Source organism: Dermacentor andersoni, chromosome 6 (genome assembly GCF_023375885.2).
Source record: "Dermacentor andersoni chromosome 6, qqDerAnde1_hic_scaffold, whole genome shotgun sequence".
NCBI classification, from domain to species: domain Eukaryota; kingdom Metazoa; phylum Arthropoda; class Arachnida; order Ixodida; family Ixodidae; genus Dermacentor; species Dermacentor andersoni.
The window spans coordinates 60,970,681-60,992,525 of NC_092819.1; positions in this window are offsets into that span (position 1 = coordinate 60,970,681).

Here is a 21,845-nt window from a genome sequence, read left to right on the forward strand (position 1 = left end):
TGCCGCCGCTTTCTAAGACAACGAAAACTCTTAGAAAGATCACTTAGCAAACTTGTGCTATCGCTCACCTCACCAACCATTCTTTCTTTTGGGGCGACTTCACTGGGATCCAGCCATACGGATGCTTTTCTTGCAGTTTGTAATTTTATTAGAGAGACAAAAAGATTACTTTGCCTAATTTTTGAAATCATCAAATATTTCTATGATTTCATTTCTTTATGTTAACGTATTTAATCAAAATTCTTAACAATATTTTCCTCGCACTTCCAAATTACAGTTCTTTAGTCCCATGCTCCACTGTTCAAATCTAATTTTGCTCTAATTCAAACCACACGGAAAACGGCCTGCTTCTTGGCCAATCCTCCATCGTGGTTATGCGCCAGAGTTTGGGAAACGAAACGATACAATATGCAGTAGCACTCTCAGACGCTGTTTGATGCGAAAGCACTGCACGAAGGATCAGGGTTGTGTGAATAACAATTTGTGAGACCGAATTAAATGCGGATCGACAAGACTCAGAAGCGAGTGGAATGGGATATCGAGTAATTGTCAAATATTTTTCGAACAATAACCAGCCGTTTTCAAAATCGGCAAATGTGAGGATGTTCGCATCCTAGTGTTCATAATGTTAACAAGTTTCTGCCAATACATTGAGTATGCGTTGTTTATAAAAGCAGCAAATAGAGCTTTATAAACACCTTGTTCGAGTGCGCAGTACACTTTCAAGTCTGCGAATTATCGCGTTGTACATGTACATACAACCAGTAAGGCCTGACTTCCTGAGTGACGCAGCCTGCTCCACTACGTAAATTCTCATGCTTCTAAGCATATGCTATGCCCGTGGGGTGATCTTTTGGTAGGCTTGCTCCAATTTTCTTTGACTGCGTACATTTTGCGTTTGGAAATATTCGAAAGCTACTCGAAAAATATTTGAATTTACGAAGAGTGACTATATTCGATTCGAAGACCGAATCGAATAAGACACTATTCGTTATTCGAAAGTCAAATATTCGCACACCTCTGCGAAGTTACCTAGCGCCAAGGCTGCGCAATGCAATAAAGTAGAGGTTTGCGTCCAGCTCCCAACTGGCCATTGCCGCAGATACACGAGTGCGAAAAATTTGGACGATGCGGCAGCAAGGGGTGGTGATGGCGTATGCAACGTCACCACTCCACTGGTTGGGTGGCGGGAGATTTGAATTTCTGAAAAGGTATTCGGACCCTTCAGATGCATTTTTCTCGTAAACTAAATCTTTTATTGGCACCAGACAAGCGTTGCGAGGTTTCTGGAATGGTACTTAAACATTCCACGTCGACTTAATATTTGCCTTTAGTATCCCTTAAACGCCATCGCGTTAATACCACGCAGGAGCGTCAGCGGCAGAAATTTCGTTTTTCTTCGGCCTATGAGAACCGCGAAGCTGACGACGAGGAAGCGGTGTGACGACAATGACGGCCGTCATCATTGTGGTGACGGGAAAGACGGACGGACAGACACAGCAAACGTACTTTCGATCGTGTAACTGGTTACGCTATTAAAAAAATAGAAAAAAAAAGCACACCGTGACCGGAGATGTACTGACAGAGCCAGTGATTTTATGGCTGCCGGGCAAAGACGCCAGTGGCGTTTTGACGACCAGTAGAAGGGAGACTACTGACGTCAAAGAAATACGGAAGGCCGTTATTGGAACTCTCGACCGGATCCATTCAGAGACGTACATACGTGTGCCGATCTGCGTTAGTCGCAGAGTGTATGTACATCCTGCACAACGAGACTGAAATAATCGCATGGATATTGTGCTCTTTTGGAGACATGCATAAATAAAAAAGAAGAGGTACTTTTACTCGTTAGTTGACGCTTGCTCTGAACAAAACGGCGAGTTTGCGTGTCGGCTCCGGCGTGACGACTTCGAGCACGCATGTGATATCTATGACCGTCTCTGGCTTTCACAGGACCAAGAAAGTTTGAACCTCCTCGATTAGATCTCGCACCCCGCCTCCACCCCCTCTTGCGCTCCTCCTCTTTTACAAGGTGCATCGAACAAGGCCGGCGCGGGGCCAGGACACGACGCCTGCAAAAGAAATAAAGCAAGCATGTTAGCCCAGTGTTCCCTAGTACATTAGTACGCACGTGGGGTGAAGAAATGACAGCAGCACATTGTTTCTCACTGCAATATGTAGAGGCAAGAAGCATTACGCAGCACGGACCAGGTGGAGCAGCTCTGGGCTGTCTAGCGAGCCCACGATGCGGCCAGGGATTTACAACTCCCGGTCCCAACATGGGAGTAGCTCGCTCTATGGGACCTTGCGCCCCGTAGCTCGCAGGACCTTTCATTAAAGTTATTCCATCCATCCATCCATCCATCTATCCATCCAGGCGTGTTGGCGCCGTTGGCACATACGTCGCTGCCATGCTGTCACGATATTGGCGGCTTACGTGCAGGCCCGTGCATGGAGAACAAACAACAACAGCGTATATGCGACACGCGCTGACAATCGTGCCTGAAAAGTATTATAGCGCTGGGAGCAGTTTGAAAAACAAGTGAAATTCCAAACCTACCACCGCACGCCTTCCCTCTCGAGCACACCTCGTCGAACCAGTGGTCACATGCACAAATGCCCCCTCGCAGTGCATGTTTCGTCACTCACCATGACGAATGATCCAGTGTGGAAGGGGCACCACCGCTATAGAAACGGAAGAGAAGGAAGAAAAGGGGGTCGGTACGTACCTCGCCGCGGTACGTCGCGGTATACGTCGTGGTACGTACCTACGCTCCGGTGTGGGAGAAGGCCATGTAGGAACACGACATGGGCACGCTACCAGTGGCAGAGGGAGGGAGTGGCTCTGTTGGCAGGGACGTTCGCCCGCTGGCCGGCGTGGTAACAGAACAACAAATTTCTTCTATTTCCTCCAATAATGAAACAATTAGAAAGAAGAATATTTTGGAAAAACGCTTCCCAGACGGTGTCCTACAGCCTCCGATGTGTTACCAAAATTTTCCAATGAGGCCTGGTGAGGGGCCTTTCAATGGGTCTCCAGAGACGCGAGAGATGTGCAGTGCGTTAAGTGCAGAAAAACAAAAAAGAACGCCGAAGCCAAGTGGACGACCCCTCACGTTCCACCCAATCGGTACTGTAGCGTAGACAGGGCAGTGTCCCCACTGCTCGCATGAGTGTTGTGCACAAACACACTAGCGTTCACGCTTAGCACCTGCGTGTGCGTACCACGGTGCATGTTGCGGTCTGAGCGGAGCGGACGCTGCTATTCAAGCTGCAGTTGTTGATGTAGATCAACGCTGATGGTTTTCCTGCTCTTATTTCGAGGCGTTCCTTCACCTTGCCACTTTGGTATCGGTTGACAGGCATTTATGGCAATCGCTGCACAATTGAACCAAGTCAATTAAAGAATGCCCTTTGTTTTCCTTCGTGTGTGTGTTTGTGTGATAGGGCACATTCAATAAAGCGCCTCCTTCACCAATGATGCTACTGAAGATGCTGTCGTGGCTCGCACCCACTAAGGGGCATAGGTCATGAATCGGATGGCAGGAAGTAGTTAAAGGAAATCCTCATTTGAAAACAAAAACGCAAAATAAACGAAATACAAAGAAGGATATGTTGCAATAAGTAGACTAGTATGCGAGCGAGCAGTCCGACTAACTAAAAGGTGGATGTTAAAAGAGGCTACAATCAAGGAGAAATTAATGTTAGTAAAGAATTTAGAGAAACCTATTTTGGTGAAAGGAATGTAGATTTGATATTTTATTTTGAATAAGGATAGAATAATTAGCATCCAGGTAATCGTTTTACTTCACTTAAATAATAGAATACTGCGGAACAAACGTCTCTGTGACTATAGCTTAGTGTCGAGGCCCCAAATAATAATAATACTGGTATACTTATCCCTAATCAAATTTCGCAGTGTGGAGTTTCGAGTGATGTCTTTCTATGGAGAGAATATTGTCTGCATGATAAAAAGTACTAGTCTCTTGATTCAATTTCCTTACATATGTAACATAGAGGGAACACCGCTCACACGTCATGGCCTGTCTGTTTTTTTTTCTTCTCCTTGCATCCGTGTGTGCTGCACCTAACATAATAATGTTATCCTTTATGTGGCTGATTTCGGTATTCGAAGAAGATATCTGGCTGCCTGCAAAAAAAAGAAAAAAAAACAGAGAAAGAAGGAAAGAAGCTATGAAAATGCAATGTTTACGACGAAAACACTTGAGGCTGACTAGAGCTGTAATATCTTCTATTATGTGTCAGGTGTGCGCGGATTCCATTACATGCAGTTACACATGAACATCTATCTCTACCGACAACTTTAAATCAATTAATCGTTGAACTACGTCTACATCGTCTTCCATGTGAGCAACCATCACTATCATGCGCTGCGCTCGCGTTTAATATTCAAGGGTACCCCCCCCCCCCCGCCCCCCCGCGCGCCATGTTTTGATGCAACAACATTCGTCGCAACGCTCGTCTCGGTAATGGAAAGCTCTTCGTTGATCTTTCGTGGTGGAAGTCGTTCGCACCGGAGCACTTTCGTAACAACTTTATTCGTCGTCGCCCTGGTGGTGGGCACCGTGGCCGTTACTGGATTCGTCCTCTTCGCGGTCTTCGGGGGCTGGGACACCGGCGTCAATCCCGGGCGGCGCAGTACAGCCAATCCGCTACTTGGCAAAGGCAAGTTTTACGATGGTACGGGCAGCCAGCCCCCCGTCACGCGGCCTACAGCATCGTCGTTGCTCCGGGACACGAAGTTGGGGAAGAGTCGTTAGCTTGCCCTCTGAATTGAATTCTGAAATTTGACGTGCCAAACCACGATTTGATTATGAGGCACGGCGTATAGTGTGGGACTCCGAATTAACTTCGACCACCTGGGGATCTTTAACGTGACCCCAACGCGTGGGACACTAGCGTTCTTGCCTTTCGCCCCCACATAAATGCGGCCGCCGCGGCCGGGCTTAGATGCCGCGACCTCTAGCTTAGCAGCGCTACACCAAAGCCACTAAATCACCCCGGCGGGTCTTGGTGTTGGAGCTCTTACTTCTCCAGGACATTACGTGGGACATATGAGATAGTATTAACTGGGTTACCATTGGGCACAGGCTAGCATGAACGATAGTAGTCATTTACTACTGCGCGTTAGCCTCGAAAAAAAAAAAAAAACGGCTTTATAGCAGCATTGGTAGTAGTGCATACGTGGTCTGCAAACATTAAATATAGTACAAACCGTGCAACATCTATTCGTGCTGTACAGATAAGGGAGGGGAAATTTTTTTTGGAGAGGGCGCGTAACAACCCCCAACGTATAAACAAAATTTGCTATGGGGCCTGGTGTGGGGTCCTTGAATTAGAATGAGTATGCCCTTTTAGTAGGGCGTAATTTAGTAAAATTTATTATTTAGTTTTGCAGTATAGGTTTAGTTTAGCCAAGCTCAGAAGTAAAAAATATTTCACATAGCATAGTTATAGTTACTGTCGTAATGATAATATATTGCGAAAAATATGGTCCACTTTTCAAGGCCAAATGAAGCGAGGTTCGCAGCGTGCCAGTACGAGTCTGTCTCACAAAGACAGTGCTTCGCTGTGTTAGATGTTAGTCCGCTGTGTTAGGTGTTAGTCGACAAAATATCAGCGTCGACGTCCTGTAAAAGCTTTGTGCATTAAATATCTTAAGTAGGGCAAATGTGTTTATTGTATGTGTCATACTCTCGCTAGAGTGGCAATAATATGAAGTGTCGTTCCAGTGTATGAGCAACACATTAACAAGCTGAGAGCAGGAGCCAACGTTTCGACAAGTGGACTTGCCGTTTTCAAGGCGACATATGCTTTCCTCGGCACAGTATATATAGGTACGGTTCTTCAGAAAGGGAGAGAGGGTAAGGCGGTTGGGCGAGGTAACTCTCGAGGTGGTGTTAGCGGCGAAGGTGAAAAATCGAAAAGAAGAACCTTTAGAAGAACCCTACCTCTTTATACTGTGCCGAGCAGAGCACATGTCGCCTTGAAAAAGACAAGTCTACTTGCCGAAACGTTGGCTCCTGCTCTCAACATGTTCTCGCATTGCTCATCCTCTTGAATTTCCATCTCCCGCATTCCCCGTGTTTTCCCTCGTTCCAGTGTAGGTATCTTTTTTTTAATATGCCGGAAGTGCCGGAATGTGACGTCGCGCGACGTCGGCGTGTTCAGTTTAGAATTCACGATATCCACATTTCGTTTAACAAGGCCGAAGTGTATACCATAGTGTATGAAAGGGGAAAATTTTCATCCACCCGAATTCGTTGCACGAATCTACAAAGGAACCCCATATGGGTTTCCCAGAAAGAAAGGCTCGCAGTTGAACAAAAGTACAGTCTGCTCAGGTTAGGCGAATTTGTAGGCTACCAATTTGCAACTTCGTGCCACAAATTCGGGTGGATGACAGTTTTTCGCCTTCATGAACTTCCTTTCACCTTGCTATCTTCGGCAGAACTGATTTGCCATTTCTGTGCCACTGGAGTGTTTGGCAGAAATACTATGAAACATATTTTGATAGGTTCTGCAGCGTGGCCAATACCGAAGAGCAATGTTGAAGGGCCAATGCCAGTGAAGAAAATACGCCTAAATAAATAATATGGGGGCACACTTGCTGGCACATGAGAGAGCGTAATTTACATAATATTTCAAGGAAAACTGTGCAAACCTTTGTCCCGTTCTTGCGTTTCAGGAGGGAATGTGGCTGCCGCCTCCTCAAGAAGCAAAGGCCCGTACACTCCGCGATGGTATTCCGTACTTATATCCAACGCAAACAGCACGTCAGCGGAGGGAAATGCCCTCGTCACCTTTATGGACAAACCGTTTAACGACACCGCGTTGCCACTTGATGGGGCAGAAGGCGGCGTCTTACAGCCTGTGGCGCCGGCTGTTGATGAACCCAGGTCGACATTGAGTGACCCGACGTACCCGTCCCGAGGAAGCCGCCCGGACAGCGCCGAGACAGGCGTAACGCTGTTTGCAGAACCCAGACAGGACGAGGAAGAAGTGTCTGAGGTTCCCCCAGCTGGGAAGGGTAAAGAGGAGGCCGACATAAGTGAAACGGCAATGGGAGATGCGCCGCCTTCCACAGAAAGCCAGGATGCAGAGAATTTAAAGCAGGATGATCTTGTCTCAAAACTTAACGACGTATTCGTGTCACGAGAGCCCGGCGGCAGCGTTCAACATGACGATGATTCTCGCACGCGCTCACAGGCATTTTTAAACGAGACCGCCGAAGAAGAAGACTCGGACGAGTCGGGGGAGGACGAGTTCGCCGGTGAGACTGACGCCGTGGAGACCGACTTCCGCGACGCGACGAGTGCCTCGTCGTCGCGCACAGAAGGCGCCACTGAAGCACAATCGCTTGGCCCGACGCGCGTCATCTCGGAGCAAGGCACCAATTACGAGCCCGCCGATACTTATCACGAAGATCAAGGTCGCGACGAAGCTCGAACCGAAGTTACGGCTGCGATCACTCGTGGAGAGGGCGACGACCTTCAAGAAGAAGACTTGGAGTACGATACCGAAGCTACAGCTCCGGGAACGTACCCCCACACTACACCCGACGACGTGTATTCACCAAATGAAGATCAGAGCAAACCAGAAACGCCGATCACCGACGGTGTCTCAAAGCTCGGCCCCGAATACGTATCACCCGATTTCCATGGGGGCGGTCAAAGTCGCGATGAGCCTGCTGATGGCGATGGTGGGGACGTCGTAATGGCTGATAGAGACGAGGGCGTCGAAGAAGAGCCAGATCTTTTTGTCACAGATGGAACATTTACAGCGCTTCCGCGGGTGGAAGGTGCCGGTGAACGAGAACCAACGCACCAAAACGAATACATAACGGAACCAGGCATCGCTCATTTGCCTGCGGAGATTGAAAGCGGAGCTCCTGATCGCCATGAGCCGATCTTTCGCGACGAGGGGAATACAGGATCAGTACAAGTTCCCACATACAAAGCAGACGACGTCACACAGAGTGTGTCACAGGATGTCGCCACCTATGGGGGAAACGAAATGACCGGATCCTACGTCACACCAATGGATGTGTCTATATACGCAGAAGGCGACGGTGAAGCGGAGCCGTACAGGAACGACGCAGATTTGAAAGAGGAAAGCAGTTCCACGACAACTGCGCTGGAGATAACGTACGGTACCGTTGGAGACGCCGATATTTCTTCTATATTCAACGAAGAAGACACGGAACTACCATATATAACAACACAGAATAATATGTTTAGTGACACACCAGCAATCTTCACCAGCAAAGATAATCTTCAGGAGGCCGAATTCCTGAACAAGGGAAGTGGATCACTTTCGCAGACTCCGGGAACCAGCGAAGCAGGGCTGCACCAGCCTTACGAGGCATCAGAAGGAAACTGGGACGACGGACTACTTGATTCTGAGAGTAGCGTTCGAGTTGGCGACGAAGATGGCATCCTGGACGGTACAGACGGGAAAATAGCACCAATCACGAGAGATAAAAGCAACGATGGATCGGAGGCACAGGCTTCCGGCACCAGGACAACTGTCCAAGAGGACGATTTCGATAAGATTGCCAGGGAGGCGTATTCTTTTACCGAAGACACAAGCGAAGCAGAATTGCCCAGGAGTAATCCCACGACAGAGCGAAATTCCGACGAAGCACCGGCAAGGACCCTCGTGATCGATCACGGTGACGGGACGACTTATATACGCAACGAGTGGGACTGGTCTGAAATAGGCTCTGTCGTTCCTGAGAAACGCAGGGAGCTTCAGATGTCCGTGCCAGCAAATCGAGCACGCACGCGCAGCTCCTACGCTGCGAACCGCACCGTCGCTCGGCCACTTAAGCTCTCACGCACGGCACCCGTGCCAGTGACATCCAAGGTACGCCCAAGCGCAAGTAATCCAAAGACGAGGAACGCGACGGCGCCTGCAAAAACGTCAACACCAACACGATCTAACGGTCACCGGACGCAACGGCAGAGTTTAGGCAAATATAACGGTTTGGTGGTCACGCCATGGCACCCAGTGAATTCCGAGGCGGCCCACAGAAATGCGTCTTCGGAGGTGCCCGTTGGTTCGATGGGAAGCAACGCGTCAACGGCGACCATAGGTCAGGGTAGTACTGGACACGAAATGACCGGACATGTGACCATTAGCGGGACTAGTCTTGATGATAGACGCCGTCCAGGGAGTTACAGAAGTGAAGATACTTTTCTGACGAAACAGAGTACGCGTGTCACACTTGAAGGTTCGTCAAGCTCGCCACAGAAACTAACGCCACATGCAAAAAGCAGCCCTGTCATTATTACCTCACGAACAAATGGCACTGCTACGTTGCTGCGAAGACACAGTCGCACTACGGCGATCGCCCATAGGGAGGCGAACGAAATGCTGCGCAAGAAAGGGCGCTCAACTGCGCTCAATATGCCACGACGAGATTATGATAACCGCGTCTCTCCATTGGTTAAGCAACAGCCGGTCATCGTAATAACCATTGATCCCCAGAAGGCTAACAGCTCTGAACATCGTGACGTTAGCGTTCCTACTTCAAGCGCGATGGTTCGGCGCAATGCTACAAAACGCGAAGTCATTAGGAGAGAACGCTTCACCACTACACCGCTTACGCGAAAGTTGGAAAACTATTTTCCGACGACATCGATTGTGATACGTTCGCGAAGTTACGTCGCGGATACTAGTGCGCGACGTCATTTTAGCGTTGATACACCGTCGATAAGTTTACAGGACACCACGGCTTCCATCGCTCATAATTTCACGGTGATGACTAAAAGGAATAACAACGCGGACGATAATTTTGTAGAGAAACGTGGTGGAGGCCACAGCTTATGACGTCACGTTTAGGTGCCTATCATCGCCGATAGCTTTACGCGTTTGAGTTAAAAATGGACTGAGTTGTGTGGTGAAAAACACGACAAAAGAAGAGTGGAGCGCCAATGGTGCATGTCTTTTCCTACTGGTACAACAGCTCCCAGAACTGCTTTTGAGGTCAACTTTTATAGGTGATAAACTCAGATATGTATTGGAATAAACGCACTGTTTCAGGCCTTATTTATCTGACTATTAACTGCATACTGGCTAAGGCAAAAGTAGATTACATTATTTATCATTTCGTAATTACGCGCGTAATTGCTGAGTTGGCCTATGTTTATCGCACGGCTTTGGCGCTCCCTTTCAGAATTTTCTGGTAGGCGTTTCTTCCGCGAGTGTAAAGCGTTCGCGATGGATGGTTGGATGGATGGATGCAAAACTTTAATGAAGGTCCTGAGGTACGCGACTCAGTGCGCTGCGGGCCACTCCCACGTTGGGACAGTCAGGCCAGGCCCGACCGCCGCATCGTGGGCCCCCTCTGGACAGCCCATAGTTGTGACCCGGCATCGGGGCTCTTGATAGCGGAGAGCCACCTGTCCTCATTGATTTCTTCTGTGCTTCCTAACGAGGGGCACCGCCAGAGCATATGGTCTAGCCTAGCGATGAAATAATATTTAAATGAGTAAGCATTCTTTGGCGGGTACCCCGCCAATCTCGGTCTGTCACGCGAAAAAGGCAATGCCTTGTATCTGCACAAAGATGCCTAATTTGCGAAGACATTTATTCGTCATAATAGAGTAAATGTAGATTATTGGTAGCTTTAAAGCGATAAGGAGCAATTGATACAAGAAATATAAAATTGATCATATAAAATACCCTTAGGAGTACATAGGGCTCCATTGAAAATGCATGGGGAAGACTATACTGGGGCTAGGCCACCTTCCAATGTGGGGTGGCCCAACTTCTGCGGGTGGCGCACACGTGGTGTGTCATAGATTCTGCTACATATGGGGTCACTTGCTTCATATGTATGGTGTTCGTATGTCTCAGCCTCTTCGTCGTCTTGTGCGCAAAAAGCTGCAATCATGTCCTACCAATGTGCCCAAACAGTCACCTTGGAGGCGCAACTGAAATTTGGGCGTGGGTCAACTGGAAATTTGGTGGTGGGCCAATTTCAAGTTTGCGGGTGGGCCAGCTGAAATTCGGGGGTATATTTACGCATACTTACGCAACTCCAGTGGAGTTTCTGCACACTTTTTTGTTTCTTTCTATGGAGATAACTAATACATAAACTTGTTGGTATATCGCACAACCTAGAGCTCGTTTCCCTTGTCTAATGATTTATTTGATTACCATATTACCATGAATGGAGATGTAAAATTTCACGCGGGTCTTATTAATGGTTACTGCGCCGTCCGCATAAAGGGGCCTGTCACGAAAGTTAAGGCTTTCTTTCTAATAATTCGTTATGTGAGGGAAAATTCGAAATATTGGTGCAGTAGAGCTCCAAAAAGGGTGGTCGCAAGCCTCGCAATCACTGGATTGTGCCGTTCGCAGCAAGACAGCCAGAAATATAGTATAACGAAGTCATGATGACATTGCAAGACTTGAATGGCCTTTCCCGCAACGCTCTAGAATTTTGGCAGGGCCTACACCGCAAGGTCTATCACAAGGCCTACCATTTCTCGATCTGCCATGAATCGTTTCACGGCTTCGGCACCTTGCATAATAGAAACGTTGGAGCACAGCAGAAGGTAATTTATAGCAAGGCTCGCGCTGGTTAGAGGACATCTGAAGGAAACATGTCTTGCACTCACTCTATATCCGTCCCATCCCACAGGGGCGTCTTCGTCAGCAGGCGTTTGGTGTGTTGTGACATCACGGACCCGACCACATGGAGGGTGGAGCCTCCTGCACGTAGCCGTACGCGACTTAGCCGTGTCCGAGGAAAAGGGGTTCCTTGGGGTTGAGTCGATGCGGGGTGTGCACACTGAGATTTTTGGTATGGTTACGCGTACTTAGACAGCTCGAGTGGAGTATCTGTTTACTTTTTGTTGCGTTCTGTGTAGATAACTAATAAATATCTGTTAAATAGGAAGAGTCGCGCAGGTTTGCGGATATCTGAAGGAAACATGCTTCGCACTCATTATATGCCCATTCAATTCCGCAGGGGCGTCTGCGTCAGCAGGCGTTTGGTGTGTGGCGACACCACGGACCCGAGCACAAGGGGGTTGCACCCTCCCGCATGTAGCTGTACGCAGCTTAGCCGTGTCCGGGGAAAAGGGGTGCCTTGGAGTTGATTCGATGCTGGGCGTTTGGATCTTTGTGGCGCCTCGGCGGAGCCAACATAGTTCTATGGCATCCGCTTCTCGTAGACGGCACCCCAAGAATGACCCGACTAAGGGAAACCGGCTGGTAGCATTTTTCCATCGCCCTCTCTGATGTTTTGCTTTCTTATTTTTGCCTTCTTGTCTTCTTTTCACTCCAGTGATTTCTTTCTTTCCGTAGATGGCTTGGGTTAACATTGCGTAGTGTAGCGAGTCATGGGTATACTATATTGGGTTTAGTAAGAATCTACGACTGAGATATGCGTCTTTACATGTCAAGCCCTGCTGCGTCTACTAGTTGAACTCCGTGGTGGGTGGCAGCTACTGCTACCGAAACAATGTAAATGAGTATAGCTACCCCATCATTTCCATCATTTCTTTATCATAACCTTGAGAAAAAGGGACAGATCTATGAATTTTTCAACTTTTTCGTCCGACCGAGAGACAGGTTTCCACGCCTTCATGTTGTACAAAGCGAGAAAACTGAAATGTCAGCTTGAAGCATTTATCCTATATCCTGTGCCAAGGGTGTCTTTGACTGACACCCTTGGCACAGGATATAAGATGACGAAAATGGTCAGTGAACTCCTCGAGGTTAGCAACAACCGGAAGGTAACCAGTCTTGTGGAATTCATAAATATCTGATTACTGTAGCACCCAATCAATTCAATAATAGCATGCACCGAGTAATATCTGAGGCTGATCTTATTGAGCTGAGCGAAACCGAGCTCCTTGGTGGCTGGAAGGAATAAAGTGAGACCAATGTGTAGCTCATCAACATCCGTTGTAGCAGCAAAGGATATTCCCACTAAACATATCATACCGACACTTGCATCTAGCGTTCTTCCACGGACTATCAAAACAGGATATACTAAGATAACCGCCAGACTCTGCACTCAAAATCCTCGACGATGTTTCTTATGTCAAAAGCATGGCCATGGCTCGAGGAGCTGCTGTGAACACCTCACCTGTGCGAAATGTGGCGCCCAAAGACACCCCTCGGACAACTGTGCTGACACAGGCCACTGTGTGAACTTCGACAGTGACCACGCACCGTGTTCGCTATTCTGTATAAACTGGAAAAAAGAACAAACGGAACATCACGTTTAATTGAGCCTGTCAAAGGTGCTCGGTATATCACGGCACCGCTTATGCTGATGCCGCGCGTCAAGGGGCACCGTCATTTGTCTGACCCATGCCAAGTGAGCCGTCGGCAGCGGCCCACGACCCCGTAGGAGAATTAGCTAAATCTGCTCCGCCCACTCAGCGATAGAGCTCAGCAACCGGGCCACAAGGCCTCTTCTTTCCAAGCCAGGTCTCAAACGCTAACGAGCAGCCCGCCAGCGCGGGCATCCAACGCCTCCTAGGAGCCAATGGACACAACTTCGGTGCCTTTGGTGCCGAAGGACTGCCGCGGTTCACTTGACCGTAATAAAAAAAAGGAGAACAAGAGATCAAAGGTCTAGACTATGATCCTTGAAGATAAATTGAATTCCTACTTGACACGCAATACACTTTTCTACAAAAATTCTTATGGCGACGCAAATGATGTGTTGAAATGTTAGGGGCTCATTCACAACCATAATGACGTAAACGAACTGGTATCTGAATATCAGCCTATAGTGTGTGTTTCCAGGAGACTCGTCTAAGTTCCAATCGAAGAAATTTCCTTCGGCGATATGCCATCTTCGGAAAAGACCGTGATGATGGTATTCCCTCGTCCGGTAGTCTCCGTTGCTCGTCAACATACTTCACTCCAGACGTCCTTTGAAGCTGTTTCTGTACGAGCTATTCTGTTCGACAAGTTGGTAAGCGTATGTTATGTTCATGTACCACAAAACTACCAACTCCCTAAAACAGAATTCTACAGCCTCACAGACCAGCTCCCAGAACCTTTCATTAGTACCTGTTACGTTAATGCCCACAGGGCTTTCTGGGGAAACACGATTTGAGAAGGGAGAAGTCGACTTATAGAAAACTTCATTGTGGCTCTCTGGGGAAACACGATTTGAGAAGGGAGAAGTCGACTTATAGAAAACTTCATTGTAACCTTCAGTACATGCCTGTTTAATAAAGAGAAACCGATCTATTACAATATCTCGCACAATTCATACTATCGTATAGACCTACTGATTGGCTCTGCAGCTCTTCTTTACTTAGAGTGGGAAAATTAAGTTCTTACGGAAGAGACCACTTTCTTGTAATGTTAAACGTAATGCAGCAACACGAATGTCGTCCACATTCACCTCAATGAAAACTAGCATCCGCTGATTGGAATCATTTTAAAAAATCAACTTACTGATCGCGAGATTTTACCACCGATTTAAGTATAGAGGACGCAGTAGCGTATTTCACCTCTTTCATTATTGACGCAGCAAACAAATGCATTCGGCTATCAAGCGGTAGCTCATGCATAAAGGCGAGTCTCTTGGTGGAATGACGACTGCAAGAAGGCGCGGAAGAAACAAAATATAGCATGAGGTTCATACTTCATCCATTCTCAACTGAGGAAAATTTGATCGGATTCAAACAGCAAATCACAGGGACGGAGGACGCGACGGCAAGCCAAGAGGGCAAGGTGAGAGTGGTTCTTCTCTGGCATTAATTCGTACACACAGGAGGCAGAAGTATGAAACTGGGTAAGGAGGCTTAAGGGGCAGCTAATCCAACCACTACCTCTGGTCGATGATGGAAGAAACAAGCTTGAAGACCAGGATGACGGTCTTGGTGAACATTTAGAACGCGTGTATAGCTCAATCTTATATTCTTAGTCGTTTATAAAATGCAAAGAAAAAAACGTACGTAAGCTACTCAAGCGCAAATGTAGCCCAAATAAACCTTATGGCCTTTTTTTTAGCGTTGCCGAGCTTAGACCCTTATTGACCGCACGACGGAGCTCTGCACACGGACCTGATAGAACCATGTACGACAAGATAGAACAACTACACTTCGCCACATTAAACACGCTACTGGCACTTTTCAATACTATCTGGACTGCGGGGTATATTCCATACAAATAGAATTAACCTATTGTTATCCCACTTTTGAAGGAGAGTATAAAGATTATTTATCGGTGACAAGTTACCGTACGATAGCGCTTACAAACTTCCCTTGCGGACTTTTCGAGAAATGATAAACGGCCGTCTTATTTCTAGACGCCATCAAAATTCTTGATCCTTATCAGTGTGGTTGCAGAGAATGCCGGTCTACAACCGACCATTCGTGCGTATCGAAGCACACATTCGGGATTCATTCGTACGTAAGCAATTCTTCTTCAGTACCTCTCGCTAATCAAAAGGCGTACGACACAACGTCCCGTTACGGAATCTTTCGAGAGCTCTCGGCTATGGGCATTTGCGGGGAACATGCTGAACGTAATAGAGAGCTACCTGGTCGATCGTACCTTTAGCGTCAATATAGGCGGTGTGTTGTTCAGTACGTTTACGCAAGAAACTGCTGTGCCTCAGGGAGAGGTGCTGAGCTGCATGCTTTTCGTCATGAAGATTAACACCCTCCGTGCTTCATTACAACAACCCTTTTATTTTATTCCGTCTTCGTAGACAATGAACACATAAGCTTCAAATCATGTACCGGGCTTGAACAAATTGTATCAATCGGCAGATGAAAACGAGTTTAAACTTAATTTCCAGAAAGGTTATTTTGCTCTTTCTACAAGAAAACGGTCTCTAGTCCACTTTGTGAATGTGGTTGGACAGCGAAGCTGTAAACAAGAACTAGAACGAGCACCCATCACGACGTAGCTTGAAATTATTCAGGTGGCGACATTCGCGTGTGCTTTACCCAATTATTGAGTTAAGACGTTTCGACGGCCTGCGAGTTGGCTTGCGCCGCTACTTCTTACACCTACGAAGAGTGGAAGATGTGAGAAGAGAAATTTGCCGCGCCTCGCATACACGCTGCTCTTCAGGAGTACTCAGTATACGTGGCCTTCCCATAGCACTTTCACGAAACTGTAGGTACGTCGTCCTGCGCTTAGTATGCTACAGTCAAGCTGCCGTCACCGCGCCAGCTTGTACAACAGTAATATTTAACGGGAAACATATGCGGAGAGAGCTAGGTGCTTCGCATTTCATGTTGGCTCAGTAGCGCCTTATTATCAATTATGAGGTTCGGATACTTGTTTTGAGCTTGTTCTTACTGAAATGCATGCTGGGGTGGGATTTTGTAGGAATCCTATTACTTTCTTTATGCCTTTTGCCGCCATCACCGCGCAGCCATTGGTCGAAAATGACCGGGCCACGCCCATTTTGTCTGTCAATCACGCGACGTCAGGAACCCGCGAAAACTGTAATCGTCATAGTGACGTTGACGCACTCATTAAGCGGAGCATAAGGCACGGATTTTTGGCACGGCCAGAGGCAGAGTCGTTTCCGAAGGCATAAAAAAAAATGGCTGCCCCTCTCATTCCTATGGCCGTGGCTCTTCGCCGTAGCCGACGTGAACTCGGAGAGCCAGACGACGCCTTTGACATGCCGGATGACCATTTTCGACGGCGTTTTCGCCTCTCGAAGGGAACGGTGCGGTGGTTGTGCGAGGAACTGGCGGGGGAACTAGAAGCTGAGCGAGCGACGGGACTTTCGGTGGAGCGGAAAGTGTTGTGTGCGCTGCGCTTCTTTGCTACCGGGAGCTTCCAAGCGTCCGTTGGGAGCGAGGAAACGATCCGTGTGTCGCAGTCGACGGTGAGCGAGTGCGTGCGACGGGTGGCAGAGGCTGTCGTGAACGCAGGGGCCCGCAACAAGTGGGTCCATTTTCCAAAGACAGCCGAGGAAAAGGCAGCCGTGAAGGAGGGTTTCCTTCGGTGCGGCGCTATCCCCGGCGTCATCGGATGCGTAGACGACAGCGTCATAGCCATTATCGCGCCCAAGGGTTAGCGCAAGGCTGTGTTCATGTGCCGCAGGGGATACTACGCCCTCAACTGCATGTTCGTAAGTAAAACTCACGTTTTCTGCGATCCTTTTTGAAGGTTACGTTGCTCTCGTCAACGGGCACCTTCTCTGTTTACGTTTTACCTCAGATCTGCGACGGTGACATGAAAATCTGGGCCTTGGAGCCTATGTGACCAGCGTCGGACCACGACGCTTTCGTCTGGCGGACGATATGGTTGCGCCGGCTATTCCAAGCGGGGCACGTCGTGAATCCCGGGGAATACCTCCTCGGTGAGAAAAAACATTTTTTTTTTGGCGCAGTCACGCTTCAGTAGCGCAGAACGCCGTGTCCGCTCCAACCCGAACTGTTAACCAAACTACAAGGACATGAGTAAGTCGGGAGTAAAAAAAGAAAATGAAGGCATTGACCGCCACCATTGGCGATGTTCGAAGTGTTAAGTTACAAGCACATTATGGGGGTGTCTGCGAGGAGCAGACGAAAGCAACACGTATTAGTGCTGACTGCACCCAGTGCCTGCCAGAAGCTGAAGAACACACATTGGTGCTACTGCTACTACTGTCATTGATAGCACCAACAAGTGTTGATTTCTTGTTTGGGGCAGGCACCGAGTAGTGCACTTGTAAATTGGTGAAGAGTTTGTGTCGTGTATGGAGATGCTCAACTCATGCTTTTACTTGTGACTTGCAACCCTGAAGTCTACCATTGTTGAATGATGCTGTAGGTTTCCTCAGTTGACAACTTGTCTCTCGTCGGAGGAGTACTCAATGTAGTATTTCAATCTTTGTGCAGGTGACAGTGGCTACCCCTTGGAGCCGTGGCTCCTGACCCCAGTTCCCGGCCATCCTCCAGTGCACACAGCCGAGGGGCAGTACAACACAGCACATGCCGCCATGCGTTCCGTAGTGGAGAGGTGCAATAGGTTCTTAAAGAGCCGTTTCCGCTGTCTTCAGCGATATCGCACCCTCCTCTAAGAGCCGGAACGTGCAGCTAACATTGTCGCGGCATGTGCTGTCTTGCACAACCTTCGCCATTCTGAAGGTGACATAGAATCAGGCGATGACAGCGATGACGACAGCAGCAGCGGCAATAGTAGTGAGCTTGACAATAACGGTGATCCCATGCCGCACAGTCTGCCCCGAAACAAGGGATCTAGAATGCACTACTTGAGAGGGCGGGCTGTTCGCGACACTGTGATTGGCATGTTTGGCACAACCCGTGCGCAGCACATGCGTTATCTGTGGAGTGTGCGGAGGCAGCTGCGACGTGAACAGCAGCGTCAGCATCGCTAGGTGCATGCACACAGTTAAATAATTGCATTGTGCATTTCATGGTGTGAAATCGCAGATACATTTCCCGTGCTAAGTTGTAGTTGATGTCTGCGTAATGCAAAGCATTCATTTTTTGTTGAGAAATGTAAAAGTTGTTTTAAAAATTTAATTATGGGGTTTCAGGTACCAAAACCTCTTTCTGATTATGAGGCACGCCATAGTGGAGAGCTCCGGAAATTTCGATCACCTGGGGTTCTTTGACGTGCACCTAAATCTAAGTACATGGGTGTTTACGCATTTCGCCCCTATCGAAATGCGGCCGCCGTGGCCGGGATTCGATCCCCCGACCTCGTGCTCAGCAGCCTAACACCATAGCCACTGAGCAACCACAGCGGGTAGGTGAAAGCTGTGCAGTGAAGGGTTATGTAAAGCCTGCATTTATAGTAAGTGAAACAGTACGTATCTTTAGTGGTGACATATGAGATTGAAAGCAAGCTAAAAATAAGTGCACTTTCAAAGTGTCTGCCACAATTTGCTTGTTGCTGCTGTTGTCATCTAGATGCATGTAGCCTGTAGAATTTTTATTCTTACTCGTATCCCCTTACGCATTGATGGACATAAGCGCCTGTCTCCTCACTTTCTACTAGCACAGAGAAGCTCACAAAAGCCAAGATGTACAGTGCACGTCACACCTTCCGCTCCATGGAACGTGCTGTTGCACGCGCAGCTTCTAGGTCCTCCATTATTTTGTCCCGCAACAACTGCAATATTCCTTTCTAGTGACGAAAATGCCGTCCAACTGGTCATCCGACATGTCAAACGCTGTGGCTCCCGTGAAGTGTGTGCACTCACGAGCAGTTGATAGATTTCAACAAAGTGACCTCACTTATATATAGCAGAACTCAGCAATGTTATACAGTAATATTTGTACAGTGCAAGCTAGCACTAGAAATGTGGTTGCGATGTGCAAATAAAAGCACTAGAGGAAAACTGCACCTTTCTGTATTTCAGCCTTCAACATACACTTTTCTTTACAGAGAAAAGACGGGGAATGCGGGAGATGGAAATTCAAGACGATGAGCAAAACGTGAACAAGGTGAATGCAGGAGCCAACGTTTCGACAAGTGGACTTGTCTTCTTCAAGGCGACGTATGCTTTCCTCGCCACAGTATATATAGGTGGGGTTCTTCTAAAGGGGAGCGGGTGTGAGGCGGGAGGATGCGGAAACGAGGGAAAATTTGTTAGCATGTCTAATTGATAGTAAAGGAACCCTGTGTACAAGGTCCAAGCCAGGGCAACACCCCCCCCCCCCCCCCCCCCCCAACTCCGGTCTGTCAACGCACGCGCGTTAGCCGGCGTGTCAAGGGCGTCTGACACGCCGGCTGACAAAAAAAAAAACAAAGGGGGGGGGAAGGAAAGGAAAGGGAGAAAAGCGGGGGGATACGCCAAGAAATCAAACTATGTGTTGTGGCTATAGCTTGAAGTTTAGCATAGCGAATAGATTCTAAAGCTCCCTTTGAAACATTTATGCCTATTGATTGCAATGTCTTGAACTTATGGATAAGGTATGATTCTGTGTATTTTCTTTCTCGTTCAGAACGGAAATTTGACTGTAAGATGTAGAGTTTAAGTTCATCAAAGTTATGACCTGGTTGGTTGAAATGCTCGGCGACGGCTTTGGGAAGCTTTTTAGCTCTGTCCGCGCGATGTCCGTTTAATCTGACGTTCAAGATCGGCATATATAAGGATGTTCGCATCGTATTGTTCATAATGTTAACAAGCTTATGCCGATAAATTACGTGTGCATTGTTTATAGAAGCACCAAATGGAGCATTACAAGGAGATTGTTCGAGTGCATAGGACTCTTTAAAGTCTGCGAATTATCGCTTTTATATGTATATACTCGTACAATCAGTAACGTCTTGCTCCCTGAGTGACATAGTCTGCTCCACTTCGTAAATTCTCATGTTTCTAAGCATATGCTATGCTCGTGGGGTGATCTTTTGGTAGGTTTGCTCCAATTTTCTTTGACTCCGTACGTTTGACGTTTGGAAATATTCGAAAGCTACTCGAAAAATATCTGAATTTACAAAAAGTGACTATATTCATTACGAAGACCGAATCTAATAAGGCACTATTAAATTCGTTATTCGAAAGTCAAATATTCGCTCACCTCTGCGTAGTTACCAAGTGCCAAGGCTGCGCAGTGAAATAGCGTATAAGTTTGCGTACAGCTCCCAACCGGCCATTGCCGCAGAGCTCGAAAAATTTGGAGGATGCTTAAGCTTCGCCTTTAAGGCTAAACCCCATTAGCGCGATTTTGTGCGCGACAGCGACGAGCGACGGGTTCGCGCGACGGATCGGGCAGTCGCTTGAACAGATCGCTCGGTCTTGTCGCGCGATCGCTCGGTTTTGCAAATCTAGAATTCGTCGCTCGTCGCCCGGAAGTGTTATGAGCGACTAGCCAATAGCGCAAAGCCGGAACTGGATGTACATAACTCCAGTACTTCCGATTGTCGCACGGAATGAGCAAACGATTGAATTTTTATACGTGCAAGGATAAGAACCTACTGCAAGACTTTCAGGAATAGTTATGCTGCTTCTTACAGTAAAATACATCAACTTAAGTTAATAAAGCACGCGTCACGCTAGTTTCGGCGCCCTTATTGCTGCCCTCATACCGGCAACACTGGGGAGACGTCGCTCGAAGTCATCGCTCGCATGGGGTGCAACTTGTAGGCGACGAGCGAACGAACGCGACAGCCATCTCCATCGCGTCGCTTGTCGCTGTCGCGTGCAAGATCGCTTGCATGGGGTTTATACTTTAAGAGTGGAACGCGATAGCATTCAAAGATCCCTGACTGCTTCTCACGCTTCCCGGCAACTGCAGCGTAAGTAACCGTACTGTTTACCGGGAAATGCTGGCCGCGAACGCTTTACACGAAGGCGGGCTTTGTGGTAAAAACACGGCCTCTTGCGTGGGCCGCGATGCGGCGGAGGCGAGCGCCAGCTGGAGGTATTGCAAGGAACCGGGGGCGCCGCTCCGTGGCCCTCGAGACACCCACGCGCCGGCGTTCGCAAATGGCGGACGCCGCGGTCGGTCTGTGAATTGTGGAAACGCGCGAAAAGGGGTTTCTTTTAGTTTTCGCGTAAGAGAATTATGTTTTCTCGTATGGTCCAATTACAATGCGAGTGCTATGATTTCTGTAGGTATTGTATTGTATTATGAGGCGAAATGCCGTGCTACTTGACCATTTCTATATTATTTTTGGAAAAAAGAACTAATTGAAATTATCCTTGATGACAACGCAGTTGGTCGGAAGCTCTCGTTTTCGCTCTACTCTGTGCCGCCCACGCTTTCGCGTTTCAGTAGTCCCGTTATCGCGTAGTGCTGCTCTGCTTTTGCTGGCTTGCGAAACTGGCACAAACTACAAGTAGCAGAGAATTCAACTTCCATGTGATGGCGGGAGATACCCGAATGGCCTACGCCATTTGACCAAGAAGTAAC